This window comes from Elephas maximus, chromosome 13 (genome assembly GCF_024166365.1).
Source record: "Elephas maximus indicus isolate mEleMax1 chromosome 13, mEleMax1 primary haplotype, whole genome shotgun sequence".
Lineage (NCBI taxonomy): Eukaryota > Metazoa > Chordata > Mammalia > Proboscidea > Elephantidae > Elephas > Elephas maximus.
The window spans coordinates 70,058,076-70,071,090 of record NC_064831.1 but is presented as its reverse complement, the minus strand read 5'-3'; the positions used below and the strand labels follow the sequence as shown (position 1 = coordinate 70,071,090).

General features: G+C 46.1%; 1 protein-coding gene across 4 annotated transcripts in view; it reads left to right on the top strand.

Annotated features, from left to right (window-relative positions):
- Positions 1-448: 448 nt before the first annotated feature.
- CTXND1 (cortexin domain containing 1) overlaps positions 449-13,015 on the top strand; it is a 72,528-nt gene continuing 59,961 nt past the window's right edge. Inside the window, exon 1 of one of the 4 annotated variants that reach the window (XM_049852540.1) lies at positions 449-534. The gene's annotated coding sequence lies outside the window, so the exon portion shown is untranslated. The other 3 variants (XM_049852542.1, XM_049852539.1, XM_049852541.1) reach the window with 3 other exon arrangements.

Genomic DNA, 13,015 nt, shown 5'->3' with positions numbered 1-13,015 from the left:
CTTGAGTATGGATTGCACATCAAAATAAAGAAAACAAAAATCCTCACAACTGGACCAATAAACGCCATCATGAAAAACGGAGAGAAGATTGAAGTTGTCAAGGGTTTCACGTTACTTTGATTCACAATCGACTCCCATGAAAGCAGCAGTCAAGAAATCAAATTACAAATTGCATAGGGCAAATCTGCTACAAGAGACCTCTTTAAAGTGTTCCAAAAAGAAAACAAAGATGTCACTGTGAAGACTAAGGTGTGCCTGACCCAAGCCATAGTGTTTTCAATCACCTCATATGCATGCAAAAGCTGGGCAGTGAATAAGACCGAAGAAGAATTGATGCCTTTGAATTACGGTGTTGGCACAGAATATTGAATATACAATGGACTGCCAAAAGAACAAACAAGCCTGTCTTGGAAGAAGCACAGCCAGAATGCTTCTTAGAAGCAAGAATGGGGAAACATGATTGCACATACTTTGGACATGTTATCAGGAGGGACCAGTCCCTGGAGAAGGACATCATGCTTGGTAAAGTAGAAGGTCAGTGAAAAAGAGGAAGACCCTCAAAGAGATGGATTGATTGACACAATGGCAGTAACAATAGGCTAAAAGAGTAACAAAGATTGTGAGTATGGCCCAGGACCAGGCAGTGTTTCTTTCTGTTGTGCACAGGGTCGCTATGAGTTGGAACTGATGGGACAGCACCTAACAACAACATATATATCCATATGTATATGTATATATATCTGCATGGATATATACATGTATACATTTTTTAGAGGCATAACTCCAATATTTTTACATCTTATTTCCTTCTCTTGTCTAATTGTATTGACTAGGCTTTTCCAATAACTTTCAATATCAGTGGTGGTGGCCAGCCTCCTGATCTTGCTCCTAACTTTAAGGGAAATATTTTTAACGTCTCGCTATAGGGTCGCTATGAGTCCGAATCGACTCGCCCGACAACGGCTTTTTTTTTTTTTTAAGGGTCACTAGGAACCGTGGTGGCCCAGTGATTAAGAATGATGGCTGCTAACCAAAAGGTTGGCAGTTCGAATCTACCAGCTGCTCCTTGGAAGCCTTATGGGGTAGGTCTACTCTGTCCTACACGGCCGCTAAGGGTTGGAATCAAAGGCAAGGGGTTTGGTGATTTTTTTTTTTTTAACAGGGTCGCCATGAGTCGGGTAGACTAGATGGCAACTGTTTTATTTAGCATAATGCAGGCGGATGCTTTGAGAGTGGTGTGTTTTCCGGTGTGAAGGAGGTATCAGAAGGGAAGGCTTTTGAAGAGCTTTTGCTCCTCCGAGGGGCTGTCGGGCCCCCTCCCGCGCTGTCCACGCTCTGGCCCGGGGGCCCAAGTTTCTCCCTGCGTTTCCGCGTGAACACCATCCAGCTGCCTCGCCTTTCAAATGCCAGGGCGGCCGCGGCTCCGCTCAGAGCCCCCTCTCGGCGGCGGGCCAGGGCTCGCCCGCGCCTCCCGGGGGCTGACTCAGCCGCAGCCCGGCCGCTGTCCGCCGAGCCGGACCTGGGCAGCACCCCGCGCACCGGGAAGCGCCGCAGCGGGGGACCCGCGGCCGCCGCAGGCTCGGCGCCGGCCGGGCCAGGACCCGGGGCGCACGGGACGGGCCGCGCCAGGTAAGCGCCGCGGGGCTTCCCCAAGCGGCCGCCTTGGCGCCGCGGGGCTGGGGCGCAACGTCGTCGGCGCGGCGAGGGCGGCGCGCGGTCCGCGCCGCGGAGCGAGCCCGCCGGCCTCAGGCGGAGCGGTGCCCGCGGTGGTCGGGCCGAACCCGCAGCGTGGGCACCTGGCCGGGACCGTCGTCCGCAGCGGTGCACCTGATCGGCGAGTAGGGCCGGATCGCGCGGGCAGGTAACAGCAGCCCTGGGCTGCCTGGGTAGGAGCCGCGCCGCGCTCCGGTTTGCAGCACCCCAAGATCATTTCTCCAAGACCTGGAAGGGAGCTGGGCTGGGCTGTGGTCAGGCGCGGTGGTTATACTGAGCCATCGCCTCCCCATTGGGGGGCCCTTGGCACTCTGCAGTGAGGGGTGTGGTTGAAACTGAATCAAAGTTAGAAATTCCTTCTTGCAAAGTTCTGTACCTGAAATTTTGTCTCTTGTGGCTCCAGTAACATAGAGTAGATTTTTCTTGGTGTAGCTGGTGAAGGTCACAATTGATGTAACTTCTGGGAAAAGTTGTGTTGGTGGCAGCTTTTTTAAGGAATCTTCAAGTCTTGGTTGTATTTCTGTCCGCATTTGCTAAAAGCCTAATCCAAGCTTTCAAATATTTTTCCATCTTAGTAGACAAGTGAAGAGGGCTGTTGGTAACATGATTGGGAATGTATTATGGAGCTGAGTTTGATAAGAGCCTCTATTGCCAGCAGGGAAAGTTCTGGAAAGGAGAGACCAAGGTGATGCATGTTCTCACTAGATGCACAGGTAAGGGTCACAATGGGGTGTAAGGATGTGGCTCTGGACCCAGGAAAAAAAAAAATGCCCGACCTCCCTGCCACCTTCATTGGGTCCATGTCAACCCACATCTGCGTCAACCTGCAGGTTCTTCTCAATCATTGTGTGGGGGTTATCTGAGCCTCCCGATTCCAACCAGAGAATTGGAGTATCAGGCTTGCACTGTGTTTTCCTCTCTTACATCAGAATATTTATCGAGTGAATTAACAGTTCTGTTACTAGAAACTGGTACTCAGGTCTGTTGTAGTTCCCTCCCCTCCTCAACATGCCTCTTGAGATGAACATCATAACCCATTTGTGGTCTTTGTGAACCTTCAAAGTGGGTTTAGAGCATCGTAAAACCAAAAGACCAGTCAGTGACCTCAGAATGATGTACAAATTGGATTTTGATTTAAGCTGCATTCTCGAGAACGGCTCAGCATCAGATGTGTGCCTCCTTTGAGGATGTGGGGTGGGGGGCGGGGGGGGTGGAGGGAAGTACAGGTAAAAACTTACCTTGGAAAACTGCTCTGAAAGAAATGACTTTACGTTTCTCTAAAACAGAAAATGTGGATAAGCTGTTCATTTATTCCATGTGATCTTTGCATTCTTATATTCTCGTTCCAAATGGTTATCTTCCTGATCGCATTTTCCGGTTCCGTTTATTATTCCTGAATGATACTCAAGTAATGGGATGCATGAAGCATAATGTGACTCTGAGCTGAAAGAAGTGCGGAAAATTGTAGCAAATTTCTGGCAGTTAGATGTCTAAGATGCAAATGTAAAATAACGTTCTGGTGGAAGAGGTGTTTATTATTATTATTACTAAAGTAGTGTTAGCCTCAGTTAGTCTGAAAAAAGAATGGTTAAACTAGAAGTTCAATGACTGCTTCGATTTGTGACTTAGGGAGCTGCTTATTCCTTCAGTGATTTCCTTGGAGTGTTAAAGAAAGAGGCAGCCATTCTGAATTTACCGCCCTGCTGGTTAATCTTCTCCAACCAATATTTACACGACCCAGCTGCGCTCTCAGCCCAGGCTCAAAATACACAACAGCTAAGTGGTTTGTGTGTGCTATTGTTCAAATTTGACACGATTTCCATAACTAAAATGAAAACCAGAAGGGTATAAAGGAAAATGTCCTTAAATTATCCTGTCTGGCCATAATGGAAAGAACAGTGTTTATAAAGTTGACAGGTTTCCAGGACTCCGAGGTTAATGTTCTAATAAGCACTGATGTGGATGAAGGCTGAATGGCTCTGGATTTTGACAGTGAAGGTTCTGGAGCTGGTCCATGTCAGTGAATGTTTGAGATCACTGACATTCACTCTTCAAAGTGTCAACATTTTCAGATGTTTTAACTCTTTGGAAGGGAAACTTTCCTAAAGTGTATCACACGCTTCCTACAGTCAGAGAGTGGGAATGTACGTGTTTCCTGACGACCCAGGACCAGCCCTGTGAAACCAGTTGTTTGTGTACCTAGCGTGGAAAGGACCCTGGCGTCTGCGTCAGACAGATCGGCGTTTAGTCCTGGGTCTGTCACAAGGCAGATGACCTTAAGCCAGTGACCTTTTGGGCTTCAGTTCGCTCGTTTACGAAGCCCGGGGATCATGAACACCTAAAGTTAGTTCAATTTATGAAGCTCTTTCTATATGCTGCGCACTTTATATATTCTGTCATTTAAATCTCAGAGTAGCAGTTAATATCCCATTGTCCAAATAAGGAAACTAATGACCAGAGAAGCAGCTCGAAATTACCCAAGGTGAATTCAGGGTGGGAGAGCTAGGATTCCAAACCAGGGTCTTCTGACTTTGAAGCCATGTTCCTCTCACCTGGTAGGTTATATCCATGGGCTCAAAGGAAAAATGGCTTGATTTGCATTCATCATCAAAATGAAACATGTAGCTGGACTTAATTGTTATTACCAGCTGGTTCCATTTTGTGAGGATTAAGTTAAAGGCGATAATGTAAGGTAATGGACCTATGGAATGGACTTTTCTGTAAATGCTTGTGACTATGTTCACTTATTCTGTGGAAGCTCCTTTCTCCTGAGACTGAGCGTCCCTCCATTTATACACTTGGAGAATCTTGCCTTCATTGCTGGCTTGTGTGGGAATGACAGGTGATGAGGCATGTGAAAGAGGCTAGCATGTAGTAGGCATTTTGCAAATGGTAGTCCTTGTTAACCATTCCCTTTCATAGTCTGTTCCTGTCACCTCAATGTGGATGTTGGTGCTCGATAGATTTCTTCTGTGTGTCCTTGAACAGGTATCTCTATGGCTAGTCATTCCAGAAGGGTCTCTTTTGTGCCCCCAGTGACGCTGTGATACTTCAAGTCCTTCCAGGTGGAACCCCCATGGAAAGTTTATTCCGAAGGAAATGTAGGGGGCCAACATCACAGATAGGAATAGATCAGGTTGGGATACCCAATGCCAGAATCCCAGCCCATCACTTACTCCTTGAGCCGCAGGCTTCTTGGAGGCCCTGTGACACAGAGGAGCTTCCACACGAAGGAGCCTTCTTCTTTGATCCATCAGCTTTGACCTCAAACTCTGTTATTGGTGTCCAGCCCAGATAGCTGGCCCAGGACTGCTTTGCTCCTCAGTTGAGGTCTAACCTGAAAGCAGATCAGGTGCCTCCCTGCCCCTTTCCTCAGGGCCCACGTCATCAGCTTGGCCTCAAGGTTTTTCTACTCAAACAGCAAAGACAGGCACAGACGGAGGAATGAGAAGAAACAGCATTTCCAGCGTAGATTAGAGCTCCTTGGGGTTTCCTACTGAGCCCACTAAAGACAGAGGAGAGGAAGTCACAACTGTAAGGCAGAATTGTTCAGTGATGGTCACAGCACATGCCGCCCTTTCCATGCCCCGGTTAGAACATTAACGCATTTATTTCCAGTGTCTGCAGAAGAGTAGGGAAAAGTTCCCACCTTTAGCAAACTGAGCTGTGAAAATGGCTGCCTCTCTCCGACAGTGGCATCTCCAAGTGAACAATGGCATTACTGCTGATCAGTATACATACCCAGGCTGAGGGCTGGGGACCATGATCCTGAGGGATATCTAGCTCAAATGGCACAACATAGTTTGTAAAGAAAATGTTCTACAAAAAAAAAAAAATCATCTATATAGTGCCAAATGGTAAACATTTACCCTAAAGCAAAGATGGGGAGTGCGGGGAGACAGGGAAGCTAGATTAATGGGAACAGATCAACCAGAACAGAAATAATAAGAATGTTGACACATGTGGAAAATGTAACCAATGTCATTGAACAATATGTATAAAAAAAAAAAAATGTATAGAAATTGTTAAATGGGAACCTAATTTTCTGTGTAAACTTTCGCCAAAAACACAATAAAATATTTGAATATGTATATACACATACACATATATACACACACGCCCAGGGAAAGCTATGGCTCCTGAAATTTGTCTTCTTCAGCAGTTTCTCTGATTTCTGAGAATACTTCTTAGAAAGACAATGGGTATCTCTGTTGGTGTGGGGAGGGCAGATTTATAGTGTTCAATGGGTCAGATTAATATCTAGAATTAAACTTTCACCTTAACCCCAGCCTAGCCCATTCAGAGGAGGTGTTCCTTTACCTGTGACTCCAAGGAAAGAACTTCTGTCTCTCCTGGAAGCCTGCAGCCAAAGCCCTATTCATTTAACCTTTGCCTACACGCTCACAAAACAAAAGGCCCCTCTGAGAGGCACCTCAGAAGCAGAGGTGGTCGGGAGTGAGGGACAATTTAGGAACGAGTTTCTTACGTGCGGATGGTGATCACAATGGTGGAAGGATGGAGAAGGGGCTGGTTCAGTAATTAATACCCTACTGATTCAGCAGTACTTGGCTGGACTCAAGGATTATAGAACCTTGGAGATATTCTTCCAAGGGGAACACGAGGGTCTTTTGTCAAACTCCCTTGACCTGGCGTCAAGTCTTAACTATACTTCTTACAGCCGTATGACCACGGATCCTCACCCCACTGCTCTCAGCCGTCATTTTCTCTTTGCAGAATGGAGATAGGAATACTGACCTCCTGAATTTTGGAAGGAGCTTGCAGAGGAGAATATGTGTCACTAACTGGCAGGATGCTTGTCACACAGAAGGCTTGGAGGAATGTTTGTGGACTCTGAATCTGGCTGTGAGAATATAACTCACACTGTAAGAATGTAGCAAAGAAATTCTCAAAGCAACATCTGGGAGGCTCATTTTAAAATGCAGATTCAGGGACACTACCCAGAAACCTCCTGAATCAGAATTTCCAGGGGCAGAGCTGGGAATGGGCATTTTTGTTTTTGTCTTTTTTTACATTATTGTGTTGTTTTCATTGTGATTTAGGCAAAAGTTTACAGAGCAAATTAGTTTCTCATCAAACAGTTAATACACAAATCGTTTACTGACGCTGGTTGCCAACCCTGCAATGTGTCAACACTCTCCCCTTCTCCATCCCAGGCTCCCGGTTTCCATTCGTCCAGTTTTCCTGAACCTTCCTGCCTTCTCGCCTTTGCTTTGGGACTGGTGTGCCCATTATTCTCATATTCATGACTGAACTCATGTGTGTTATTGTTGGCCCTATGGAAATGGGTGTTTTAAACAGGGTCTGAGACAAATTACTGGTCACCCTAAACTTTATAGAGTCTGAAGTTTAAGAATTGCTGACCCTGCCTGAGGAAATAAGCACAGTTTCCATACTTCCCTGATTTAAACTTTGAATCCCCCAAAGTCCACAGCACTTTCTGTCTGGACAGAAAAACGAATGCCCTGTTTCTCCTTCCAGACCTAGGGACAGTCGTTAATTTCCACAATGAGCTTCATGCAAGGGCATTTCACAGTTTCTTGGTTTCCAGAAAAGTCACAACAGGGATGGCTGTCCTCATTGCCTGAGTCCAGAGCTTTGTGGTCCAGGCTGACTTAGCCCTGACCTTCATAGTGGCAGCCCTGCAAAATCACAGGAGGACAAACCACAAAGCCGTATCTGTAAAGAAGCTCCTGTCTGGGGCGATCCTGAGTCTGGGACGATCCTGTCTTTTAGCCATTCCTCCTCCACAACAAAAGTCCAAAATTGCTCCATATTGTAACTATGAAGAACTTGCTCATTTCTGATCTGTCTTATGAGATATTTTTTTCACCTTTATATAAAGTAAACTTTAGAATTACAGGCAACTTGCATCTTTGGAGTGCAGAGATTTTAATAACTTAATAAACTGAGTCCTTTGGATTCAGATCAAGAAATGTGTTTACCATCTACTGAAATATATTTTCCTCTGGTAAAATATTTTCCTGATTATAGAAGTTATAGATATACTTTGTAGAAGTTTTGGAAAATACTTAAAAGTATAAACAAAGAAAATAACAACTACCCATGATCCCAGACTCTAACTATCATTTGGGTGTGTTTCCTCCAGGGTTTTTTTTCCTATGCTTACAGGTAACTTTTTGTTGTTATTATTGCCTGTTTGTGTTTTTTACAAAATTGAGATCGTACTGTACTTTCATACCGTGTTGATTTCACTCAACATTTTTCAAGGAGTTAATTTTTCTTTAACAATTCAATAATATTTCACCTTAGGAATGTACCGCATATGTGCCGAGTCAGCCCCTGATGTTGCCCGTTAGGTTGTTTTCCATTTGTTAGTTGACAATGTGGTGAACTTCACGGTACCATTCCTTTTCTTCTGTTAGTATCACTCTTTATTCCATAAAGACATGGATTTACAAAAATAAAAAAAAGCCATGGAATTACGAAATCAAAAAGTATGAACATTTTAAGCCTTTCAATATATATATTACTTATCATTTCTCCCACACCCTCACCAGCAGTAGTAGTATCTTATTTTGTTGGTTTTGTTAATTTGATAGACCAGAAGTGAAATGCCATTGACAATTTAATATTTCTTTGTTTACTAGTCGAGTAGCTTTCTCATAGTATCTATGGGCCATTCATATTTTTTATGAATTTTCTCTTCCTGTACTTGGTTCATTCATTCAGTTGGGTGCTTGTTTATTTTGTACAGATTTGCAAGAAATCTTTATATATTAAGGATATTAACCTTTTGTCTGTCTGTATTGCAAATATATTCAGAATTTTCCATTTGCCTTTTAATTTTTGTTTATGGGGAGGGCTTGGGAGGATTGGTTTAGTGTTTTGTTTACATTCTGGGGTTGGTTATCATCCACTTTTACCTGGGGAAGGATTTAAGCCTCCTGTGAATTAGACAGTATTCCACTTTCTTAGCTTGCAGGGCTGCAGAACTCTTCAGTCTGGGCAAGGTTTCTATGCTAGGCAGGCATTATCTCCTCGAACACAGCCCAGTGGGGCCTGTGAAAATCACATCATACGTGGGGCCTCCAGACAGCTTCCGAGTGGCCTGTGGTCTAAGCACTGTTATGCCGAGAAAGTGCCTGCCTCCTCAGCAGTAGAACTCTCACCCTCTGGTAACTGTTAGGAGAAAAAAGGGCCAGCCTCTAGCCTGGAAGCCTGCAGGGAAGTTTCATGGAGGGGAAAAAACAAATAAACAAACAAAACATTGTACCCGTTCCATACATGAAAACAGCCTTTCTCCACAGAGACAGCATCTGTTAGATTAAAGGAGACCTTAGAGGTGGGCAGTACAGGGTCCTCAGGGATGCTGTGGGGCGGGAGAGAAGACATATGGGGGGCCCTCAGACTCTATCCTCCGGCAAATTGAGCAGATGTTTGTATATTGGGGGCCAATGCAAGATTTTGATTGTTTTAAAGACATGCTACTTTTTAAATAAACTGGAATACAGTGTTCTAGCCCAACCCCCTTATTATTACAAATTGGTAAACTGAGGACTTCCTGACTCCAAGCCCCGTGCCAAGGCCACGCACTTTTCCTCTCAGCCCTGCCTCTTGCCGCTCTCATCAGAAGAGACACTGTCCAAGCTCCACGTGAGCTACGCAGATAAGCTCAGAATAAGGGCTGGTTGAGGAATTACTTCATCCAAATTTGGCAACATCAGTGGTTGAGCTGCAGACATTCACTTGGGCCTGCTCTGTGCCTGGCCCTATGCTGGGTGCTGGGGATGCAGAAAGGACAGACTCCAGCACCTGCCTTTGGGTCTGGCAGGAGACACGAACAAGTGCTCACGTGACCTGCTGGGTGGATTTGAACCACCAGCCTTTCAGGTAGCAGCCGAGCGTTTAACTGTTACACCACCAGGGCTCCTCCCTCCCTAAGTAGTCAGACTGAAATATTCCCTAAGTCAACCGCTCTTCAGCCATGGGCTTTTGAACAGTTCACTTACCCTCTCTGGGACTCAAGGTCCCCCCCTTTGAAATGCATATAAGAATCATCAGCTACTTCACTGGGATGTTGTAGGCACAGAGGAGACCACAGACATCAGTGCCCTTTGAGAAACGAGCAGTGTGTGAGGGGCAGTGCCGTCCTCGTGAGCACAGTGGGTTCTCTACCGGCAGTGATGACCACCTGCTAGGTCAGTCATTCATTCATTTTACAAGTGGTTATTGATCCCTATTATGCACCTAGGCCAGGCGCTGAGGAGTGAATCAAACAGACTGCTCTTTGGAGCTTGTCATCTACGGAAAGAAACATTAAGCAAATAAAGACACAAATAATATATAATTACAAATAATGAAACGTGTGATACTGGAAGAGAACAGGGTGCTGTAGTGGAAAGCAGTGGAGGGCTTACTTTAGGTGTCAGCGAAGGCTTCTGTGATAAAGTAGCCTTTGGAATGGGTCCTGAAGGAGAAGAGGAGGAAAGAGTGTTCTAGACATTCTAAAGGAAAGAATGGTCTTGAGGCTGGAGAGAAAATGGCCCATCTCAGGCACTGAACAAAGGCTGATGAGGCTGGAGCTCAGGGAGAGAGGGGGCTTTAACATGAGATGAAGCTAGGGAGGGAGGCAGGGGTCAGATCACCTAGGGCTTGTTGGGGCTGCCTGGAAACCCATTCACTTAGACCTGCTCTGTGAGCAAAAAAAGTGACCCCCATGTGTTATAAAGTAGAATGGCTCCATACGGTTTTCTTGGAGCCCTGGTGGTACAGTGACTAAGAGCTTGGCTGCTAACCAAAAGGTTAGCTCCTCCTTCAAGACCCTATGGGACAGTTCTACTCTGTCCTATAGGGCCCGTGTGAGTCAGAATCGGCGACAATGGGTTTTCTTATTTAATCTGTATGGAAGCAGATCACCAGGCCTCTTTCCCCCTGCAGTGCTGCTGGGTGAGTTCAAACCACCAACCTCTAGGTTAATATTGAGTACATAGATGTCAGGTCTCAGAGATCTGTGAGGACGAAACCCAATAATCTGTGGTCATGAGCAAACAGGAGGCTGTGGGGTTCAGGGGTAGCATCAGAGAGAGGGGACAAGCAAAAATCTTGGAGTGGAGTTTGATGAGGACTTTGAACAATAGACAGGATTTGGGCAGCAGAGATTGGCATGGTGGCATTTGAAGTAAAGAAAATGATGGCAGAAAAGAATAGCAGCAGGAAAACACAGAGCCGCGGGGTGATGTTAAAATATGTCCACAAATTCTGCATCACCCTTTGGTGTTAGTCCTTCTGCACAGACTCAGAGTAGAGTCGACCCTACCTTCAACAAGGACAATTCTTTACTTTTCCTAAAGATATGACCTGCTAATTCCAACTCATGGCAACTCTTTCTGTTACAAAGTAGAGCTGCTCCATGGGATTTTCTTGGCTGTAATCTTTCTGGAAGCAGATTGCCATGCCTTTGTTCCATGGTGCCACTGGGTGGGTTTGAACCACCAACCTTTAACTTAGTAAACCCAAAAAACCAAACCCATTGCGGTCAAGTCAATTCTGACTCATAGAGACCCTACAGAACAGAGGAGAACTGCTCCATAAAATTTCCAGGGAGCACCTGGTGGATTCGAACTGCCGACCTTTTGGTTAGCTGCCAAACTCTTAATCACTGCACCACCAGGGTTTCCTTTAGGTTAGTGATTGAGTGTAAACCACTTGCCCCCCCGGGGGCCTTTCCGAGGATACAGGCTTCTTAATATACTGCACATTCTCCTTAGCACCTGGAGTCTGCTTTTCCCTAGCCAGTGTCTTCCCTACAGAGCAGGCGGCCACTGGGCCAGCCTCCCACGGCCAACCCTGTGCCATCCTGTACCTTCTCACGGTTTGCTTTATCAAGAAAAATGTAGCCATGTTTATAGCTTTCATTGATTTCAGATCATCCCTCCACAGTGTGTCCCTCCCTGTCCTGAGCATGGAGCTTTGCAATAAATTCTCAGGCCTCAGCTGTTCAACTGACTCTTGTTTGCAGAACTCAGAGGAAAGAAAGCATTAGCAGAGCAGAAGTAGGATTCCTTTGTGTGTGGCAGAAAACAAGCAGACATTTTCAAGGACTCTAAACAGAGGAGGGTAATTAATAAGAATGGGCTGGATTGATCTTCTCATTTCCCACATCCTTGGTGACTGTGATGTGAAAAGTCTTCCAGGCGGAGATCCAGAAGACGGCTGTGATGGACGGGGGACGGTGGAGCCTAGCGCACTGCATTGGACTCCAGCGGAGCCTGACTCCTTTCCACTCTCCAGATGGCCTAGAGCATCCGACTCATTCAACACCCACTGCTCTTCCTCCCTGGAGCCCTAACACAGCACTTCCCACCCATACAAAGATGCTCTTCCACATTGACTACTCCATCTAAGCTGTCAGCCCTGACACATGGGGCATCATTACCCCATTATCATGGTAAGTGAAGGGACTCACCCCGGTCACCCCACTGGTAATTGGTAGACTGAGCCCAAGTTTGAGACTGCCTGCCAAGTCTGCACTTCCTCCGCTTCATCTCTCCGGCTCTCAGTTGGGAGATATTTCCCTGGAGAGACAAAGACAGAGACACCTTTGCATCTGAAATCTTGCAGGAAAGACGGAAGGAAGGAAGATAATGATGGTAAATAACCTGGATTCTCTTAATGAGTTACTACGGCCTAGAGCTAGAGAATAACTCCTGTCGCTTGTCAAGGCATTTGCTGTATCTACTGGGACACCAAGCTGGGAAGACTGTGCCATTGCAGGGTTACTCCCACCCCCAGCCCTCAGTGCTCACTCCCCAAGTGGCCACCCCATGCCTTCCCTTCTAGGCCTCCTGGGGCCTGGCCCAGAGTTCATTGATTGGCAAAGGGAATGCCTGTAGGTAAAGTGTCTTGGTACCCATTTGAGTACCACTGTGTAACTTAGACCCCCCTCCAGGGTCGGAGGTATAACTTAAGGAAGTCTAACTTTGTGTTCAATGAGCTGCGATGGTGCCTAGCAGCCCCCAACAACAAGGCCACAGTAGAGATCCGGAAAGCTCTCAAAGCAAGGCCTTGCCGGCAGCAGTGACTGGCATCTGTCCTGAGTGGCGGGTCAAGGGAAATGAGCAGAATCACGGCCTCCCTCTGAGTGAAGAGGAAGTGGTTAAAAAGGAACCAGAAGGTTGGCAGATGCAAGCTGGAGCTCAAGTGGTCACAGATCAAATCATTTATAAGCCTAAGAGTCCCAGACTCCTGTATAACACAGACTTGCAGGTTCTAAGTGACACCCTGCGTATTTAAAGAAACACTTGCCGGGCCACTAAAGGAT